Source organism: Orcinus orca, chromosome 12 (assembly GCF_937001465.1).
Source record: "Orcinus orca chromosome 12, mOrcOrc1.1, whole genome shotgun sequence".
NCBI classification, from domain to species: Eukaryota; Metazoa; Chordata; class Mammalia; order Artiodactyla; family Delphinidae; genus Orcinus; species Orcinus orca.
The window spans coordinates 38,950,769-38,972,945 of NC_064570.1; the positions used below are offsets into that span (position 1 = coordinate 38,950,769).

At 36.8% G+C, this 22,177-nt stretch overlaps 1 long non-coding RNA gene across 2 annotated transcripts in view; it reads left to right on the plus strand.

Annotated features, from left to right (window-relative positions):
* Positions 1-20,929, plus strand: part of LOC117197109 (uncharacterized) — a 200,455-nt gene extending 179,526 nt beyond the window's left edge. For both annotated transcript variants that reach the window (XR_004477624.2, XR_004477628.2), the window contains exon 9: positions 13,617-20,929. This is a non-coding gene — a long non-coding RNA (uncharacterized LOC117197109). The remainder of the gene's footprint in view (positions 1-13,616) is intronic.
* The last annotated feature ends 1,248 nt before the right edge of the window (positions 20,930-22,177 follow it).

Here is a 22,177-nt window from a genome sequence, read left to right on the forward strand (position 1 = left end):
AAAAAGAGATGGAGTAATCTGTACTCACTTTCTGTAAGCTGCTTTGCCATTTTAAAATACTGTAAATATCTTCCTAGTCAATGCACTCAAACACGTGCACACACAAACACAACCAACATTATTCTTAATTGATACCTATATATCTTAGTATTACTGAGGTATAATTAATTTGGTCAATCCTGTATTTTAGGAAGTTTATGTTTCTCACATTTGTCATATCTCCAATTTGTTAAATTATAAATCATACTATGATTAATACACTTAGAATGAAATATTTTCCTAGATCCATGATGATCTTAGGGCACATTGCTTAGAGGTTGGAGTATGTGCATCTTAGTGAATAAGTTTGTTTTAAACATATGTTGACTAAACAAGATTATCATATTACCTTATACTGTAACCAACACAGATTATTAAACTTTTTTATATACACATGTAAGTTTTTTTTCTCAGCTTATCATTTTATTTTTAATTTTTTAATGTTAGTTTTTAATTTACAAAGATCTAGTTTTTGGGAAGAGACAGAGATTGAGAACTGAATCTTCCCACCTTTATTCTATGATTTATGGCTTTTATAGTATGCTTAGAAAGGTCTTTCTTACTGAAACATGTATATTCACCTAAATCTTATTTTGATACTAATACGGTATTATTTCTGACAATTAATCACACTCAAGAACATGGCCTGTATGTTTCTATGTATAAAATATTCTCTTTTGCCCCTCCATAAGGATTTGCATTTAGGTCATATAACTTTCTCAGCAAGTCTGTTACATAGTCATTTATATTTTTGATTGCTATTATGAACAGAATCTTTGTATCATAGTTTTTAAATAGTTTTTTCTGGTACTTACAAAATCCGTATATATTTTTGTATATTTTTCTTTTTTTTTCCATTGACCATTACAAAATTTTTTCATTGGTTATAACAGCTTCTTAGTTGTTTCTCTTGGAATTCTTTTGGATTTTCTTATTGAAAAATCATTATGTGCATTAGATACAGATTTAACCAAATGTATAAAATGCCTACTGGGTGTTTGGTACCATCCTAGGTGCAACCAGAAAGTGACTAAAATATAGTGAACATGGTTGCTGTCCACAGCCAAGGAAAACTAAATATCACTCAGCAGGAATAATCAAGTGGCATTTCCAAAGTAGCATATTAATAGGCACATGCCCACATAGTATAATATATGTAGTAATGGAATTCAGAAGTACTGAGAGAGATGAGGACAACAGTTCTTGGCAGGCATAGATCAGATGAGGTTAATTATAGAATATTCATAAAAGGAGATGATGTTTTGGGTAATAGTCATAGACTAACAAGAGAACAGTAGTGTTAGACAGATTCTGGGAAGATGGCAGCAGCATAGCTTTTAATCTCTCTGAATCCCCATAAAAAAATAGAGAAACTAAATACAAAAATGAAAACCTCTGGGCAACTCTAATAACGAAACTAGTTTACAAGATATCCCTAAGAACCGCAAAATACAAGCTGCAGGGAACAAATTTATTTCAGCTAAAAGACTTGGATTGCATCAGCAACTTGATGAAAAGAAGCAGAAGTAGCCTACTGAACATTTGATGGACCTGAGTCCAGGAGAATCTCTAAATAGCCAATAGTATTCATTTTGAAGGACAGTGGGCCAATTTGAGAGTAGCAACTTCAATTAGTAGCTGAATACAAAGCCTCTGTATAAGTTTTTCTGTAGCTGCTGTAACAAATTATCACAAATTTAGTAGCTTAAATAGCACAAATTTATTGTTATACTCCTGTAGGTAAGAATTCTTATAGGCTCAGATGGTTTCTGTGCCTCAGGTCCCACAAGGCCTAAATCCAGGGTTATTGGTTATTCTCTAGAATAACCACTATCAATCACTTTTTAGCAAAATAATCAACTGTGAAAAAAGTGAGAAAATGACAACATATAGGGGGAAATAACATCATTAAAAAAAAAGATTTTCGTCAGATTTTTTGACAGCGATGCTTCATGCCATAAGAAAATAGAACAACATATTTAAGGAAATGAAGGAAAGAAAATGTATCTTTAAATAAATATTTACTTGGAGAACCAAAATTAAATGAGAGTTAAAAGAGAGACAGCATTTGTAATAGCTAGACTCTCTGACAATGTAAATATAGTACAACGATTTTTAAAAAGTAGTAGATGACCGGGGAGAGCATATGTAAAACAATTACCTGTTCTCATGAATCATACAGAATATTGTTATTCTGAGGATGTTCTGTGTGTAGAAAAAAACAATTTAATTATTATGAGATATACTAATTCTATCATTCCCTGTGTCCTTAAGAACAGAACATTTGGTGTGGAATACTGAAGAAATGAGTCTACTTAGAAGAGGTTAAGTAAAAACTCATTAGTATTAAATATGCATTGAAAGTATCAGTATTAAGTCATGAGATTTTATGTACATATATTTAAATATATGTGTAAATGCATATACGTACATTTTCCAGTCCTGTCCATTGAAAAGGCCTAGAAAAAAATCACAAGCTTTTGGCACCCAGATTATTCTTTTGAAATATCATTTCCCACTTAAAGAAACCAGTGTTTCAAAGAGAAATGGATAATTACATGTTTGAAGGAGGAAATGTAGAGGATGAATCTGGAACTATCAAAGACCACTAATATCATGCCAAAGAATTTAGGAAACAAACGGTCAAGTTTCCATGAATCAGTTTGAGCTTCAAAAAGGATAATACTTGCAATTCATTATCCTGAAAACTGGTGCATAAAAGGGAAACAAACAAGCCTTATTTGTATAAACTATACCACTGGGGGAACAAATAGTATATGAGAGGAAACATAACTTTTTTAAAGTATTTAAACCAATACATGAAAATAAAATTATAGAATTTGAATAAATACAATTTTATGATGTGAATTAATGGTTCTAGGCTTTGAGCATGAATGGCTGGATAACATCCAGAAAGAGAGACAACCAGACAATGATGAACAAACCCAACACTAACTATAGTCATGCCAAAAGGGTAAACATTCTGATCGTGCATCTGGATCCAGTTGCCAATTTGCAGGAAACACAGAGGACAGGGGAAACTATATTGACTCCACCATGAGTGTCCAGTCAATGAAATTCATACTGTGGGAAATTTCCTGTGTGAATTACTTGGATTCTTCAACAGAAAGAAAGAGAAAGGAATAGAGGAGGGAACTAGTAGATTAATAGAGACTTAAAATATATATTGCTTAAAAAATGGATAAAATGTAATTATAGGGTCTAGAGATGGACACTTGGTGATAAAACTATAAAGAAAGCCAAGCAAGTGATCACCATAAAAATTAGAGTAGTGGTTAGTTTTAGGGGGCCACAAAAGGTTATGATTGGGATGGGCACATAGAGGAGCTTCTGGGGTATCTGGTAAAGCTCTATTTCTTGATCTGGGTGGTGTTTACAAGGGTGTTTATAACGACATGTTAAGTTATACACTGATTTTGTGAGGTTTTATTTATTTGTGCTTCATTTTATAATAAAAAAAAGTTAAGAGAAAATGGTGGGCATTGAAGGCATTTGCTTTCTTTTTTTATTTAATTTTTATTTTATATTGGAGCATAGTTGATTTACAATGTTGTGCTAGTTTTAGGTGTACAGCAAAGTGATTCAGTTATACATATACATATATCTATTGTTTTTCAGATTCTCTTCCCACATAGGTTATTACAGAGTATTGAGTAGAGTTCCCTGTGCTGTACAGTAGGTCCTTGTTGATTATCTATATTATATATAGTGGTGTGTATAGGTTAATCCCAACCTCCTAATTTCTCTCTCCCCCACATCTTTCCCCTTTGGTAACAATAAATTTGTTTTTGAAGTCTGTGAGTCTGTTTCTGTTTTGTAAATAAGTTGATTTGTATCATCTTTTTAGATTCCACATGGAAGTGATATCATATGATATTTGTCTTTCTCTGACTTCACTTAGTATGATGATCTCTAGGTCCATCCATGTTGCTGCAAATGGCATTATTTCATTGTTTTTTATGACTGAGCAATATTCCATTGTATATATGTACCACATCTTTACCCATTCATCTGTCAATGGATATTTAGGTTGATTCCATTTCTTGGTTATTGTAAATAGTGCTTTAGTGAACATTGGGGTGCATGTGTTGCTTGTTTCTTTCAATAATTTTTCTTTGTCTTTAATTTTTGCCAATTTGATTACTCAAATTTTACTCGGTATGTTTATCCTGTATGGGACTCTCTGGGTTTATCCTGTATGGGACTCTCTGCCATTTCTGGACTTGGGTGGCTTTATCCTGTATGGGACTCTCTGCCATTTCTGGACTTGGGTGGCTATTTCCTTTCCCATGTTAGGGAAGTTTTTGACTATAATCTCTTCAAATATTTTCTCTGGTCCTTTTTCTCCTTCTGGGACCCCTATAATGCGAATGTTATTGCATTTAATGTTGTCCCAGAGGTCTCTTAGGCTGTCTTCATTTCTCTTCATTCTTTTTTCTTTATTCTGTTCTGCAGCAGTGAATTCCACCATTCTGTCTTCCAGGTCACTTATCCGTTCTTCTGCCTCAGTTATTTTCCTATTGATTCCTTCTAGTGTAGTTTTCATTTCAGTTATTGCATTGTTCATTTCTGTTTGTTTGTTCTTTAATTCTTGTAGGTTTTTGTTAAACATTTCTTGCATCTTCTCGATCTTTGCCTCCATTCTTTATCCGAGGTCCTGGATCATCTTCACTATCATTATTCTGAATTCTTTTTCTGGAACGTTGCCTATCTCCACTTCATTTAGTTGTTTTTTGGGGGTTTTATCTTGTTCCTTTTTCTGGTACTCTGCCTTTACATCTTGTCTATCTTTCTGTGATTGTGCTTTTTGTTCCGTAGGCTTCAGGATTGTAGTTCTTCTTGCTTCTGCTGTCTGCCCTCTGGTGGATGAGGCTATCTAAGAGGGTTGTGCAAGTTTCCTGATGGGAGGGACTGGTGGTGGGTAGAGCTGGTTGTTGCTCTGGTGGGCAGCGCTCAGTAAAACTTTAATCTGCTTGACTGATGATGGACGGGGCTGGGTTCCCTCCCTGCTGGTTGTTTGACCTGAGGTAACCCAACCCTGGAGCCTACCTGGGCTCTTTGGTGGAGCTAATGGTGGACTCTTGGAGGGCTCACGCCAAGGAGCTCTTCCCAAACCTCTGCTGCCAGTGTCCTTGTCTTCACCGTGAGCCACAGCCACCTGCCACCTCTGCAGGTAGCAGGTAGGTCTGGTTCAGTCTCCCCTGGGGTCACTGCTCCTTCCCCTGGGTCCCAATGCGCACACTACTTTGTGTGTGCCCTCCAAGAGTGGAGTCTCTGTTTCCCCCAGTCCTGTCGAAGTCCTGCAATCAAATCCCGCTAGCCTTCAAAGTCTGATTCTCTAGGAATTCCTCCTCCCGTTGCCAGACCCCCAGGTTCGGAAACCTGATGTGGGGCTCAGAAATTACCCACTTTTAAATATGAGGAAACCACAATTAAGAGTCCAGATCACAGAATAAGTGAGTGTCACTTTGAGTCCTAAACCCTAGCAATTCACGTACACAGCTACATCTCCACACACCTACACCATACACATATATTCACACACAAACACACACTCACAAATTGGTAAATATAGACAGATAGAAGATTCAGCAATCACACCCACCTCACCTCCCATCCCAGGGTTCCTATTGATAGTAAAGGAAATAACATCTGTCTTTTTGCCTACCTTACGGACACTACAAATTATCCTACATAAGTGAGAGAGTTACTGTTTCTGAAGGATGTTTTCATAGATCTTTCATGACATAAGTTATGTACATTTTCACTGTTGTTCTAATCCTCTTGCTCAGCTTTTTACAAATCAGCCTCATTTTAGATAGTCTGAGGTGGAGACCTAAGATAATTATGATTTATTTGGCGTCTGTCCTTAGCCCTATTTTATACATGATAACACTGTAGATAAAGAAGTTTAAGAAACTTGTCCTTTTAGCAAAAATATTGCAGAGATAGAATTTTAACCTGGGATTGTGTGAGGACAAATCTCCACTTCTACCCTGATGACTCCTCTGGGGTCTTTAATCCTTGATAAATGATAGAAAAAGAAAGGTTGTGCCATGAATGCTAACAGTATAGGAACACAATTGCCATCTCTTTATGATAGAAGATCAGGGAGAATGCTCTTTGACATAAATCACAGCAAGATCTTTTTTGACCCAACTCCTAGAGTAATGGAAATAAAAACAAAAATAAACAAATGAGACTAAATGAAACTTAAAAGCTTTTGCACAGCAAAGGAAACTATAAACAAGACGAAAATACATCCCTCAGAATGGGGGAAAATATTTGCAAATGAATCAACGGACAGAGGATTAATCTCCAAAATATATAAACAGCTCATGCAGCTCAATATTAAAAAAGCAAACAACCCAATCCAAAAATGGGCAAAAGACCTAAATAGGCATTTCTCCAAAGAAGACATACAGATGGCCAAGAGGCACATGAAAAGATGCTCAACATCACTAATTATTAGAGAAATGCAAATCAAAACTACAATGAGGGGCTTCCCTGGTGGCGCAGTGTTTGAAAGTCCACCTACCGATGCAGGGGACACGGGTTTGTGCCCCGGTCCGGGAAGATCCCACATGCCGCAGAGTGGCTGGGCCCGTGAGCCATGGCCACTGAGCCTGGGCGTCCAGAGCCTGTGCTCCGCAACAGGAGAGGCCACAACAGTGAGAGGCCCATGTACCGCAAAAAAAAAAAAAAAAAAAAAAGAACTACAATGAGGTATCACCTCACACCGTTTAGAATGGGCATCGTCAGAAAATCTACAAACAACAAATGCTGGAGAGGGTGTAGAGTAAAGGGAACCCTCTTGCACTGTTGGTGGGAATGTAAATTGATACAGCCACTATGGAGAACTGTATGGAGGTTCCTTAAAAAACTAAAAATAGAATTACCATACGACCCAGCCATCCCACTACTGGGCATACACCGAAAGAAAACCATAATTCAAAATACACATGCACCCCAATGTTCATTGCAACACTATTTACAATAACTAGGTCATGGAAGCAACCTAAATGCCCATCGATGAATGGATAAAGAAGTTGTGGTACATATATATAATGGAATATTACTCAGCCATAAAAAGGAATGAAACTGGATCATTTGTAGAGATGTGGATGGACCTAGAGACTGTCATACAGAGCGAAGTAAGTCAGAAAGAGAAAAACAAATATTGTATATTAATGCATATTTGTGGAATCTAGAAAAATGATACTGATGAACCAGTTTGCAAGGCAGAAACAGAGACAGAGATGTATAGAACAAACATGGACACCAAAGGGAGAAAGCAAGGGGGGTGGTGGGGTGGTGGTGGGATGAACTGGGAGACTGGGATTGACATATATACACTAATATGTATAAAATAGATAACTAATAAGAACCTGCTGTATAAAAAAATAAAATAAAATTCAAATTAAAAAAAGAAGCAAATGACACAAAGAAGTCTGCTAACAAGGCAAGAAAATTGCAATTAAATTAGTACCTTTGTGATTGTTTGGGGAGACTTAATTGACATTGCATGTTACATAAATAGGGATAATAAATGGCCTGGGGATTTTTTTCCTCCTGGTTTCTTATTCAAGGATCAAAAAATATTTTCAATAATTTGCATTCTTATGTATCATTAAGAGGAAAACGGGAATGAGAGAAACAGGATTGGAGATTGCATGTTTTTCTTCCTCTGTTAACTCTGATGAGTAATTTTCTCTGGTCTGAAATCCATTAGTAAAGAAATTTGCAGGTAATAAAAAATAAAATAAGATCAGCATTATGGCAGAGTGTTGCATAAAGGTGACGGCCATTGAAAATATAATTCTAGGAATTAAAGAAGCATCCCAAGAAGTAATGTGAATTATTTTCCAGGAACTCTAAACTTGGGTCTTATATGAACGTTGAAAACAAAATTTGTTTTGTAATTACGAGCTGTGAGTGGATACACAAAACTCTCACAAGTCGTGCAATCACACAAAACTCCCACAAGTCGTGCAATCGTCCTTGACTAGCCAGTTTCAGCAAGGTTTCAGCTTATGTAGCATATCTGCAAAGTTTCAGCTTATGTAGCATATCTGCAGGAGCATTGGTACATCAACTAGGGAAGAAAACCTTCACTTATAAGCCTCGACCACAACACAAAAGATGAGGAGGAGCAGGGTCATTGCAACAGCTGCTTTATAATTCATTACAAGTAAGTAGACACAAGATTCAAGCAAAGACTGACTGCAATATATATAACATCATACCTTTGGAAAATCTTTCTCTCAGTAATAGTCAATGAGTTACAATGTGATGGAGAACAATCTCTTTAGGATGCCCCTTATTATATTAAGGATTTTTTTTTTCTTCTAAACAACTATTTCTGCTACAATCCTCTTGAAGAAAATGTTATATTGAAACCAAACACTACTTTGCTGGCTTTTCATTTTACGAAGAATTTCAAACTAACAACTTGAGTGAAGGATCATCTTATGTTTAACAATATTGATTAAGCCCATAAAATTTTATGTTTAAATAAATTAAAGCCATAATAACAGAAGGTTTCCAAGATCACATGGTATTATTGTTGGAGAGGCAAATCTTAGATATTCTCTCACCAAAACTATATTTACATGAGGCAAATGTTTTTCAACCACACTGTATTATTTGGCCCCAAATACCTTTTTTCAACCTCACTGAGACTTGTCTTGGCAAACAAGAAGGTAAAACAAGGAAGCCAAATGGTATATCAGGATACCCTCAAAAGTATACAATACCAGGAATTATAAAGGACAGTGCCTGTAATTTTGGTACTGCAATTTTCCCCAGTAAATCCAGATGACAACCCTATTTTTCATTAGTATCTGTATTCTTAAATTCCAAATTAAGTCCTCTTAGTTGAAAAATTAATGATAATCTCATCTATTAAAAAATTAGGTGATAGTATAAGTAGGCCTAAATGCACATACAATCACACACAGAATCACAAATAACTATGAAAGAAACTGAACCCATTTTTTCTGATGAAAAACTTCCTGATGTGCAAATTTTCATTAATGTCCATATGTATTAAAAATTATAAGTCGTCTTAGTAGGATTAATTCATGACTGATACATAAAGTCTTCAATAGGATTAAAATTATTTCAAGGCCACACTAAGTCACTAAAAGGAAAAGCCAGGATGGTTAGTGAATTTAACAATACCAAATTTTTCTGAAACAAATCAAGGATACTGTATCACATAATCTCCTCGTTCCCTTTGATTATTGGTCTGTAATTTTACCTAGGAATTTTGCTGAAAATTATAGAGGAACCAAAAACTGGACTTTGACATTCAAATTCAGATTTGAGTATGCTCAAAAGAGAGCATATGCTGTTATTCACTACATTTGAGAAACTTTTAAAAAAATAAAGACTGAAAATTCTCATGATGAATCTAAAAAGCAAACTGTCCTTGTTCTCTTTCTGTTTTTATATTCTACTAAAATGTAAGTGCATATGTGTTCAATACATTATTTGTGGTAGTTAAAAAAGGAAACAGAAAACCTAAAACAAAGCAATAAAATCACACTAGTATTATCTACAACACTCAATGTTTTGAGCAAGTCAAGGTGAAGACATTGGGGAATGTGAATGCTGACTTTTTAGAAAATCAAAAATTAAAGAAAAGAATGAGCTGGAAAGGCAGAGACACAGTCATGCCACAGAGACTTCTCAGGATGCCAGGCGAGACAAACAAAGCCCATGTCATCTAAGAACAAGGAAAAAAGTCCATTTAAACTCAGCCACCCACAGTGAAAACAGCAACTGACAATGGATTATCAGAATAGATGTTCATTAACCTGCTAACTAGGAAAATTATATTTTGCTATATTGAAAACAGGAAAGTATACTGTTAGAACTTGTGATAGTTTGATCCACCAGTTTGTGAAATAAATACTTATATACATTTCTCATTTTTATTGAAGTCTAAGCATGTTACCATAGGGAGATAAAAAGGGTTATGTCACTAATGCTGTTTTTGCAAAAAGAAACTTCCTAGCTTTTATTAAAATAACTACATATTTTCATTCCATCCCAAACTATATACTTTATATGTGACTTAGAAAGAAAAAGTTAGAAATCTCTGGGTACCTCAATAAACTATAGTATAATCTCCAAATCTTTACTCATTAATTTATTCTGATGAGCCTTAAGGTTATGCATGAGTCAGCTGGCTGAATTGTGTGAAACAGTGGATAGTACAGCAGGAAGTCTGAGGCTGACATAGTTAACTGTAGATGTTAATGCCTCACTGTGGATATTTCCATGATCACATCCATTCTGATTTTACTTTGTGCCTCAAGATCTCCTAGAACTGGAGGTGTAATGTTTATACATTGTTTTGAGATGAAAAGTATATCCAAAGAGAAGATATTACCGTACCACAGAAGCATCCACCTGAAGCTTGCCAAACAATGTGGACAAGACTGAGGGAGGTGCTAAATGGTTATGCCAACATTATCTCACCTTGAAGTATGAGCATGTAAGAATCCACACTTAATCCCCTAAACACTTCCTTCAATAAATTAAGAAAGCTTGACAGTTTAGCTAATTTATTTTCTTTTATTATTTCTTTATTCCAATTTTATCTGTACAATTTTTACTATGTTGGACTTTTCAAATATCTTTTAACATTACTTATCAGATACTTTTAATTTAGAAAGCCCTGATATCTTTTCCTTTGTATCAATTGTGTTCACAAAAAAACTCTCAGAAGCTAAATGGATATTTCCCTGAGAAATGCAATTTTAAGGACATATATCAATATTTATATCTAATTTTTCATCAAGTACATTTAGATGCAGAAAATTTTTTCCTTCTATCTATAACCGTAAAAGATTAAAGATATATTCATTTTGAATCAAGATGAATGAATAAAGATACAGATCCTTCATTTTACTAGGCTTTGTTGGACTGGTTCATTAATAGATTTTTGAATTTTAAAGTTCTTACCAAAGCAATTTTTATCCCTTAAAAAAAAATAGACAGTTTAATAACAGTTTAGATCAGTTTCTGTTACCAAAATGACTTTGGAGTTCCACGTAAGTGGAGTCAGACAAACTATGTTTTTTAACCCATTTCAGGGGTGCTATTAAAATATACCATGGCAACATCAAGATTGTACTTTCGATCTGTTTCTCAGAGAGTTTTTCTATCCACAATCCAGTGTTTGAGATAATTCCACACGGACGCTCTAGTCTTCATAAGAAACAAGCCTAGATAGAGGAGAATTTTTTTCTTGAGAATTGACTGAGATCAAGAGAGACTGAGAGAACTCTTGTTTTCTTTCTCTCATTGTCTCGATTTTTCAGGCATTATGTCTCTTTACGAAATTTACTAGCTGGGTTCCAGTGTTTCCTTTGCTGGTTATTATCAGAAATATTTATTTAAACAATGCTCAGCAATTATTTATGTACAATATTGCATCTTAAAAGCCAGAATAAGAAGATGTAATGGAAAAGAATCAGAAAAAGAATATATATATGTATAACTAAATCTTTGCTGTACACCTGAAACATTGTGAATCAACTATACTTCAATTAAAAAATAAATTAAAAAAAGAAGGAATAAGTGAAGGTAAAATTTTTTTAAAAAAAGATGTGGCAAAAAGAACACTGATGGGAGTCTGGAAACCTCTTCCCATTTGGTTTCCACTGAAACAAATTGTGTGATTCAGAACCGATCCTCACAACCTTAGCATAAATTAATGGAATTGACTAGATAAATTCCAATGAAATTAAGCTCTAAAACCCTATTCCAGAACTAAAAGGTTAACAATAAATCAATAGCAGATGGCTGAAAAGTCACTCTTGAAATTTAGAAACTAAATTTCAAATTACAGAGCTGTTCTTGAAATCACAGATATACTGGATGGTATAAAGTAAGGGAAGAGCAAGGAGAACCATGTAAAATTTTCTCAGGGTAAGACCTGACAGAAATGTGCATAATTCTTGCATTTCCCACATCTAAAATTTTGGTCAATTAGAAAGACTATGGTCAAAAAGGGCATGTAGATGGGGCTTCCCTGGTGGTGCAGTGGTTGAGAGTCCGCCTGCCGATGCAGGGGACACGGCTTCGTGCCCCGGTCCGGGAAGATCCCACATGCCGCGTAGCGGCTGGGCCCGTGAGCCATGGCCACTGAGCCTGCGCATCTGGAGCCTGTGCTACGCAACTGGAGAGGCCACAACAGTGAGAGGCCCACGTACCGCCAAAAAAGGGCATGTAGCTTAGATATTAGCACTCAATTAATAAGAGAGAAATGGGAAAAAATGAATTCTAAAAATGGGGCAAAAACTTTAACTTTCCCCTTGCTCCATCAGCCCCAGTGATGCCACACCAAACAGTTTTAAAAAATTAATTAGAAGTAAATAGTTGTAGTTATTAGACAGATGTCCCTGAGGAGGATTTCATGGTACAATCTCAGTAGACAAAAACCTAAAGGACCTTGCTAGTATTTTATCCTAATCAGTCTTAATGGCCTCTCAACTTTCTTTCAATGGCCTTAGTTCAAAAGCCAAACATCTAAATGGCAGAACCATAAAGAATTAGTGAAATGTTCATTGGATTAAAAACTAGAGGGAAAAAAAAAGCTGTTAACATTTTTCAGAAAAAAAAAAGCCATTTTAGGTCAGTGGCTTTGAAATGAATATTTGCTCTTGTTAGGGGCTGTCTTGGTAGTCATTGCCAGATCCCATACCTGGCACAGTGTTTGGTGCATGGGAAAAACCTAGTAAATGTTTGATTGGTGAACAGACATGCTAAATAGGCTTTATTGGAGTCAATTCTTTCCCTGCTTTCTGGGCAAGTGGTCATTAACGTAAATGACAAACAGTGGTCTGGGGAATAGTTTATTTAATCTCTTGCTGTAGCTCTTTCTCCAGCCTCTCAACAAGCTCTGATGTTGCTCTCTGCACCTTCCCTGACCATACATTCCTGGAGTCTCTATATCACCAGTATTACTCAGGAGATAAAATATCTAAAATAATAAGTCCTTTGACCAGAATGTCTCTTATCTGACCCACAACTTGAGCTAAATAATCAAACCTCAAAGCCCATGGAATTTAAAACTATAGGGTTGCTGGTGCTGAATATTTTGTGATTTTTTTTTTTCCTTTCTTGCACTTAAAAAAAATTCTATGTGCAGGTACAAATAAATATTCCATAGATACTTGTTGGATAAATGACTTTACAGTGCATACTGTAAGCTGTTTGAAGAAAGATTTTATAAAATTTGGTTGGTTGCCACAAAGCCTAAATGTTTTGTGATTCATTCAAACTTTTACCTTGTGCCATATCAGATAAAGTTTTATGAGTTTATCTACAGAAGGAAGAGCTTCTTGTCAAACACAAAAATAGGGAGCAGAGAGAAAGAGGTGGAGTTTCCTTACTGAAATCAGACGTTAACATGCTGTGTTCATTATGAACCCTCACATTCAATAAAGTTGAGAATGCCAGGGTACTGGAGCAGAGTTTTACTGAATATCAAAACAACCTGCTTTAGCAGACTTTGTGTTCTGTCTTTTCATTTCCTGTAGGTGGTTAGCTCCTGAGTTGAACTAAATACCAAAGTCTCTGATTAGAGGTAACTGGTTTCCTTCCTGTGACACTGAAAATGTCAAAAAGTAAGCTGCCTCTGGATGGACCTCACTTTGAAGCTTATTTGTGATGATTCCAGTTAGTTCTAAGGTGGTAAGAATTAGAATATATTATATTTTGTTTTACAGATTCTTTGAAGTTTCTTGCTGGAGCTCATTTTTAAATATCCTCAGTCTTTTGTTTTATATTCATAAGCAAATTGATTTCCTCACTCCTGATTCTATCTTACCAATTTTTAAATTATTTATAGTTACCTGTTACAATTAACAAGAAAATTGTACCTGATCTAGTCATATTTTTATGGAAAACTTTGTTTCATCATTCTATGAACTTCTACCTAAATTGCAAAATTTAAATTGGTCATAAAAGGTTTTTTTTTTTATCTTGAAGGAGTTTAAAAAGAAGCAGCATGTATGAAGAAGCTACTGATACTTTTTCTTTTCAGATAGAGTGATCATGTATATACAATTTTTATCCTGTGCAACTCCAATGATAAAATTCCTAGGATTGATAGGGATTTGGGAAGAAATAGTGGATAAAACTTACAATCATTTGGGATTTAATTAAGTCACATTTTCAGCAGGTGTTCTAAATAAATACAATAACAGTAATAAATATTATTAGCATGCAAGATAGTGCCTGACTAGAGGCGGTAAACATTAGATAGGGTTTGAATAAAGGACTATAAGCTCGGTATCACAGAACTTTAGATAGGAAAGTTACCTAAAAAATGTTCTTGTCCAATTCCTGAGTTTTACAAGTGAGAAAATTCAGTTTCAGGAGAAGAAACTGTTTCAGGTTAAACAGTCTGTTAGTGGCATAGTTGAGGCAACATTCTATGTCTTCTACTTCTGATTCACTACCTTTAGTCTCTGTTTTTTCTAGATATACCAACTGAAAAACAAAAGTGACTACATGTATTGAATTATCCATATAATTATTAATTTAAATAGTACAACTTAACCTTGATCTACAAAGTTATACCTGAACATACTTTGAATAGTGTTGTGAATTTTGTAGATCATGTTCAATTATTTATCGCTTACTCAAAACGTGTTTCCATTGTACAAGCCAAATTATGACAATATAGAAAGTAGAAAAAGAAATGGAGAACATCCACAACTTCTACCATTACAGTACACACTATGCAATTTTTACTCCTAGTACTTATTCATGCTTACATATGTTCTGAAGTTGTAATGATGAGGTAATATGATGTTTGTTATGTTTTATTTAATTAACATTATATCATGACATTTTCATGTTATTACATAATGTTCATAATGACTACTTTAGCAACTGCATAGTATTTCATTGACTTGCTTTGATATTTATTCAGCCATTTCCCTCTTGTTGAACAATTAAGTCACCTCCAATGTAACTGTTAATAACACTGCAGTGAATGTCTTCATTCACATTGCTTGTGTATGTTGTTTTTCTTTAAATTATTTTTCTGTGGGTAAATTACAAACTATTGAATTTTGACTGGATATGAGTATTTAGGTATCAGCAGGGCTCATAGCGCATTTTGCTAAATAGTTTTCCAAAAAGGTTACATCATATAACTAAAGAATAAAGTCATCTAGGCTGTTGATTAAATAGAACAGCCCCACTTTTACCAGACATGGACCATGGAAACAACAGAGAAGCCACAGTTAGGACTGGCCTTGTGTGCAGAAGGGTGTCCAGAAGTCTGCACAGATAATGTACATGACAGTCCCTAGAAATGAAGCCCAGTAGTTTTCCGGAAATTTCCAACAATGTAAATTCTCAGTTAGTGCCTTCTTAAGGAACTAAGATTTTTAAGAAAGTCAAGACATTTGTAGACCAAAGAAGGGTAAAGAATTAGCTAACACATGTGCAGAGTCTAGTTGACATGATTAACACCCATTACCAATCATGTACACTTAGAGAAAATAGCCTTAAGGCTTCAAATAAGTACTAAGAAGGAAGAAGTTGAGCACATGAGACTCTTTTGCCTGTTGAGTGAAAGAAAATAGAAAATTGGACTTAAATCTCTCATCCATCATAAACATGTATTCCCTATACACACACCCCACCCCACCCTCAATCCGATACACACACACACACACACACACACACACACACAGGTCAATGAAAAGACCATGCTTTTCTTTTTTTTCCCACAGACTTACTGTTTGTTTTCCTCCAAATGGCAATGGCAGAAGTAGATTGAGTTACTTAGGCAGAGTTCTGTGTTAGAACTGTGAACCACCTTTTCGTCCTGCTTTTTTAATAAAAAGGTTGCTTATGTTTCAGTTCAATCTCTGTGGCTATTGCTATTGAGTAAACCCCTTTACTCCAACCTTCTGGGTGAAAAAAGACCATGCTTTTTAAATTTCATAAGTTCTTTAGGACTCAGACCCAGGACTCCCAGGGCTGTGGTGATTGACTTGCTCTTTATTGCTCAGTATTTTTTTTCCTGGTATATGGAGCTACACAGCTACCATTTACTGAAAAGCTGCTATCTCCCAGCCACTTTCTTGGATGCTTTTTGTTTAGGATATCATTTAATCCTCACAACAACTCTATATAGTACCATTTATTTCTCTCTATTACATATGTGGAAATCAAGGCCCAGAATCTTTAAGCAATTTGCATGAAAACACAAGTTCTGAGTTATACGGTGGCAGAGCCAAGATTCACCCTTCTCTGATTGATGCTGTTCTGTGAAGTGCCTCTCAGTGCAGCACAGACAAAGTGAGGGGGGCATTTCTACCTGAATATGTTAACATTTCTGGGATATTTTGGTTCTCTTGAGATTTTTCTATTCATAAAAGTTGAAAAACCTCTCAGTTACTTCTTTTTCTCAGAATGTCGGTCATACTGGATATTTAATCTGCTATTAAATGTATGTCCAGAAGAATACCAATGGGAACCAAAATAGTGGCCCGAAATGAACTCTGTAATGTTTAATGAAATGTTATAATATTTTGCGTTCAATCTTCATGACTAAAGTCACGACAGATATTCCAAATCAGCAGCTGTGTTGCCAGTGGAATCTCAACAATATTAATTCAGATTTGAACAACCACTCTTGATTTATCTCTTTAGATTCAGGTCCCATAAAAACTAAGGACGAAGTCTCCTGACTGAAGTCTTTAAATTTAATTTCTAAAAAGCAATTAAATCTGATAAAGTGTTTGGGTCTGAGAAATTTTGGTGAAGGCAAAGAATGAAACAGGAATATACCTGTGTCATAACACAGCTACCTTATTAACAATTCTCCTCCTCAAGTAGTTAAGCTGATCTCTCAGCAAATCCATTAAAATTACTCACAAGAATTTAAGTATGTACTATTAGTCAGAATGATCTTGGTACAGAGTTAAAAAACATTATTCCTTTCCCTGCTTTGAAATTTTCACCCAAAGAAGGATTAGATGAATTCTAAGTTTTTTAAGTTTGTAGAAGAATTCTACCACAAATTTAAACTCAAGAGGAAAACGCTTTAGATGTATGATTAATATATTATTAGTGAATATTTGGGATAAAAAAGTTTCATACTTAGAAATGCCAAAGAAAACCAATTTATGTCTATTATAGGTGGAAAGATACTGGCCATAAATATATCTTGAACTTTTAACTGTGGCAAAAGAAATTTTACTACATATTCTGCCTGCCTTTACATAGGTAGTTAAGCTCTATATAATTATATAGTTAGAAACACAGTTATATAACAAATTAAGTCCTGGGAAAGGGAAAAAACATGATTCCGTGTAGATACACACAGCCCTCAAAATTTGCTTGCAAATGGTTTGGCTCTTAAACATAATTTCTCACAGAAAAATATTTCAAATTATAGCCCCTCTCCACCTGAAACCCACTGAATGCATAATTAAGTTGAAATGTGGTTATTATATTTGAGACAGAGCTCTTTCAGGGAGGAAGGAGGCAGAGGACACACATTTACTTCTTTCCTTTAGGGCTGGCTATGAATAAAATATTGTCATAGACAATATTTATCAGGAATCTTTTATATTCTTTCATCTGTCACCTGAATTTTGCCTGCTGCTCAGTTTTTGGTGTGTGCTATACTCACTTCCTGTTTTAAACTACACTTATTGGCACACTACCCAGGACCAGCCTACCTCCCAAAGGACTTTGTACCTCAAAATGATCTCCCTCCCCTCTTGTCCCTACTGCAGTGCCTTCCATGTAGAAGGCACTCAATAATTACTCACTGAAGGAATGAATGAAATAAGAAACATACAAAGTAAAAGAGAAAAGATGTGGTTTTGATCCTTTATAGCCTCTTCACTTTCCCTATATTTACATTGTTTTCCAAGTTTCATCCGTTTGTTGTTTTGCACAATGGCTCCCTTGGAGGTGAGAGCTTGAGTTCCAACAAGTGTGGTAAGGGTAGGGTGGAGGACAGCCGGGCACATGTTTTATGCAGATTTTTAGATTCAGTGTTAATGGAAGGCTCACCTTATCTTTAAATGGTGAGGCTATTGTAAATAGCGAGGCTACAAAGCTCAAGAGAACATGGTGAATCACGATGACAAAAGGTAAGCACACAGTGGTGATGTGGTGTAGAGATTCCAGACTTGCTTCACGTGTGTTCCAAGCAGTGACGGCATCTTAAAGCAGCTACATCTCTGTCCTATCCAACACATAGAGAGGCACAATAGAACAGTGCAGCTACAGTGCTTCTGCTTTGCAACAGTGGTTCACAGCCAACGATGCTCAATGCTCAGTGTGGCTCCCATGGTAACTCATGGGCGAGGTGCCTCGTTAGGCCCTTCCTGTGCTGCATACCTATCTCATTGCTAAGCTGCTTCTGGTTGAAATCCCATGCACATGCTCTTGTATGGTCAAAAGGAGACTTCCTCTGTACAGAACTCACTCAGAGCCCGACATGGGCACATGGCAGGCTGCTGGCCAAAATGTGCCCGCTAAGCCGCTAACAAATGAATCATGAATCTGGGTGACTGGAGAGACAAATGTTTACCATGGAATGGTAACAAAAAGTCTGGGCTTTTTGCCATTTAGGAAAGAAAAAAGAGTATATAAACTTTCTTATCCTTTCCTGTATGGAGGTCTAAGAAGGTACAGGGCACTCAGTTCAGTCTTTGGACAGCAAGCAAAGTGACAATAAATGAGACTTTTTAGAGATTCACAGTGAAATACACATGTGTGTGTGTGTGTGTATATATATATATATATATATATATAATTTTCTCTTTTTGTGATGACTGGTTTGCTTTACCATAAACCAGAGTAGGATGTTGTTATTACAATTTAGCTCTTTCCTATTCCAGCCCTTCATTTTTTAAGGCTATAGGGAAAGCAGGTTGTGCTATTACTCATTGAACACCAAGAATGAGGGCAGAATAAGATAATGTTTATGAGTATAGCCTTTGTAGTCAGACAGAGTGGATTTCAATTCTAGACCTGCCACAATCTGGCTGTGTGACTTTTAGGAGGTTACTTAACATCTTCCTCTCTGTAACGGTCACTGCAGGTAGGCAATATGTGTTAAGCACTTAGAACAGTGCCTGGGACAGATTAAGTGCTCAATAAATGTTAGTTGAAGATTATTTGCTTACTGATAGTATTCCTAAAATTAGTACTAGGAAAATTTTCCACCAAAGGCATTATGGCCAAAGAACAAAAAATACACACCAATAACATTATGCCCCACTAGACTAAGTTTGCTAATTCCTCTAAGGAAAGTTATTTGAGTAGAAGTATTTTAAATTAACTATTTGCGTATTGTTTACTTTTTCTTTTCTGTGTTTTATCAGTCCTTATCACTGTGCCTGGTGAATAAATTATTTCAGAAATGGAGATAAGACAAACAAGAGATCTAAGACAATGGAATGTCTAGTATGTTAACATACTCTATTCCAGAGGGAGAAAATTAAGAAAAATGGTTTCTAGCATATTTATGAACAACGTATTATTGATATTCTGTGGTACATACATACATGCATACATATATAGCTGAGCTCAGTCTTTGGAACTGGAATGTGTGATCCAGATGTGCTTGTCTTTCCGTTTGGCCTTCTGCTCCCTTTTCTGAGTGGCCTGCCGTGCCTCCATTTCTGCTGTCAGTGGCCCTGACACCTGGAGGACTTCCGGAAAGGTATAAGCTGACCTGAGCTTTGCTGTAATCAGAAGCATCTGGATTCTTCTCCATGAACCTCCAGAACTCATTACATGCTGACTTGTCAGCTGCAACTGTGCATGGTGGCCAGGTTCAGGAGTCCCTAGGTGTGAAAACCCAAAAATGGGTTCAGCTTGCCTCCTGTTCCTCCCAACATCACCCAAGCAGACCAAGGGAAATACTGTCAAGTAGCCAGTGCCAAGATCATCGTCCGTGTACCCCAGAAGGGGTCGGCATGAAGACCCTTACTTACTGCAGAGGGGTCTGCCCCTGCCTCTGAGGCCAACCACTGAGCCTCTCCCAGCTGCGGCTGCTGTGCGCAGGAGGGTGAAGCCACTGGAGCCCAATGGGGCACTGAGCAGAGACAGAACTCCAGGGTCTAGGGGGCTGGCAGTTAGCCGGAGCTTCAGCATCCCCCTATCTCCCGCTCAGCAAGCAGCCAGAAGCACATCCCAGAGCTCTGGATGACCAGGGGACTTGGCCTCATCTGGGGAAGGCCCCAAAGGGGCTGACTATGAAAAGGCCTCATCTTCTTGAGGTTGCTGGGAAAGGGTCATTTACACCCCAGCCTCCAGGTCTCAGTTTCTCTCCTCCTCTGCTTGGGCAATACCTCAAATTCACGAAGATCCAGCGTCCCCAGTGTCACCTCTACTAGCTCCAACTCTACCTGGGGGCCATCCTCTCCCTCTGACTCTGAACCTAGGGGAAAATTTCCTATGTTAGATACATCTAAGGAATAAGCAGAGGGTAGAAGGGTGTGAGCTGCCCCAGATGCATAAGAATGTACATAGAGAGATAATCCAGATCACCTGAAATAAAATTGTCACCCCCCCCCCAAAAAAAATTTCTCCTTCAGCTGCATTTTGCTTCTCTTTGTCTCTCTGGCAAGCTGGCAAACTGTTTGATGATCCCATGTTCAGCACACAGAGACATTGCAGGTTCTCCAGTATCTTCATTCAACTATTCAGGGAGAAGCCGAGAACATCAAACTATTTTCAGTTATGCTAGAAATGCACCAGGAAGTTTCCTACTGTGTAGCAGAGTGGAAGTGATTTATTTTAAATGAGAAAATGAACCATTGGTCAATGGAAAGTTGACAGCTAATAAAATATCTGCAGCTGGGACTCATCTCTCCATGCAAAAGAGATCTGAAAAAGAGGCAAGGGGAATTGAGGTGATTTGGACTACTTATGACATGAACTTCTGACACTCATTCTGTAAAACTATTAATATGAAATATGGTTTTCCAACTTCAAGGCTCAGTGATGAAGGAAAGAAAAGATGTGAAATGTTAGAAACTTACTTCATGGGAGACTTATTTCAGATACTCTAAAAATATCTGTAGAACCTCATGTAAAATTTCCTTGTGAGGCCCCCTTCCTTTAGAACTTCTCTTTGCAATCCAAACCTCCAGTTCAAGTACAGTGTGAGCTAGAGAAGAGAAAGGTAGGAAAGGAAGATTGGGAGTTGGCTCTATCAAAAACACTCTTTAATAACATACCTGTATCTAATAACTGCTTGAATTTTAGAGAACTTTTATTATTATTTATAGAATTATTCATGCTTTGAATGGAAGCATCAGCAAGATGGCAGGATAAGAAGCCTCAAACCCTCCTTTCCCCATGGAGATATCAATTCAACAATGATACAAGACCAATTCCCTTTGTGAGAAATCCAGACACCAGTTAATAGGCTGCTTCACCACAGGCAAGCCTGAAACCAGCTGCATCAAAGCTGGTAGAAAAATTTATAGCATTCACTCATCAGAATCCCTCCCACCAGCACAATGCAGCACACTGCAGCATGATCCGAAGGAAATTCCCAACTCCTGGAATCTCCAGGGAGGGGGGAAGGAGGGACAAAAGACTGGAATATACATATAACATTCTGACTTTTGGTGGGGGCTAACAGAGGAATTGGTTTCTTTCTTGCTTGAATCTAAACACTGACAGGGAAGAACGCCAGGTTGGGGGCTGCTAAGAACAAAGGTGAAAGTTTGAACTAGCATTGCCACTCTTCCTGTCTCAGAGCAAGAGGGAGAAAACCCCCAACTCCTGGCTTCTCCCTGGAGAGGGAAAGAGTTGAATCATGTGTCCAATGGCTGGCTTCTTTTGGGGGTGGGGGACATGCCAGAGGAATTGGTTTTCATCTTATTTGACTTGGAGTGCTGACAGGACCTGGGATACTCTAGATGCCTGGGGGTCTTTGAGAACAAAAAAGAGCTGGGTGGCTAATGGCAGCTCCATAGAACCTGCAGTACCACAAACAGACACCAGAGGGAAAAAGAGATTATGAACCCTTGAAGAAAGAGCCTGCAAAACCTCTCTGACTGGAAATTTATATGCACAAGCCCAGCGATGATACATCCAC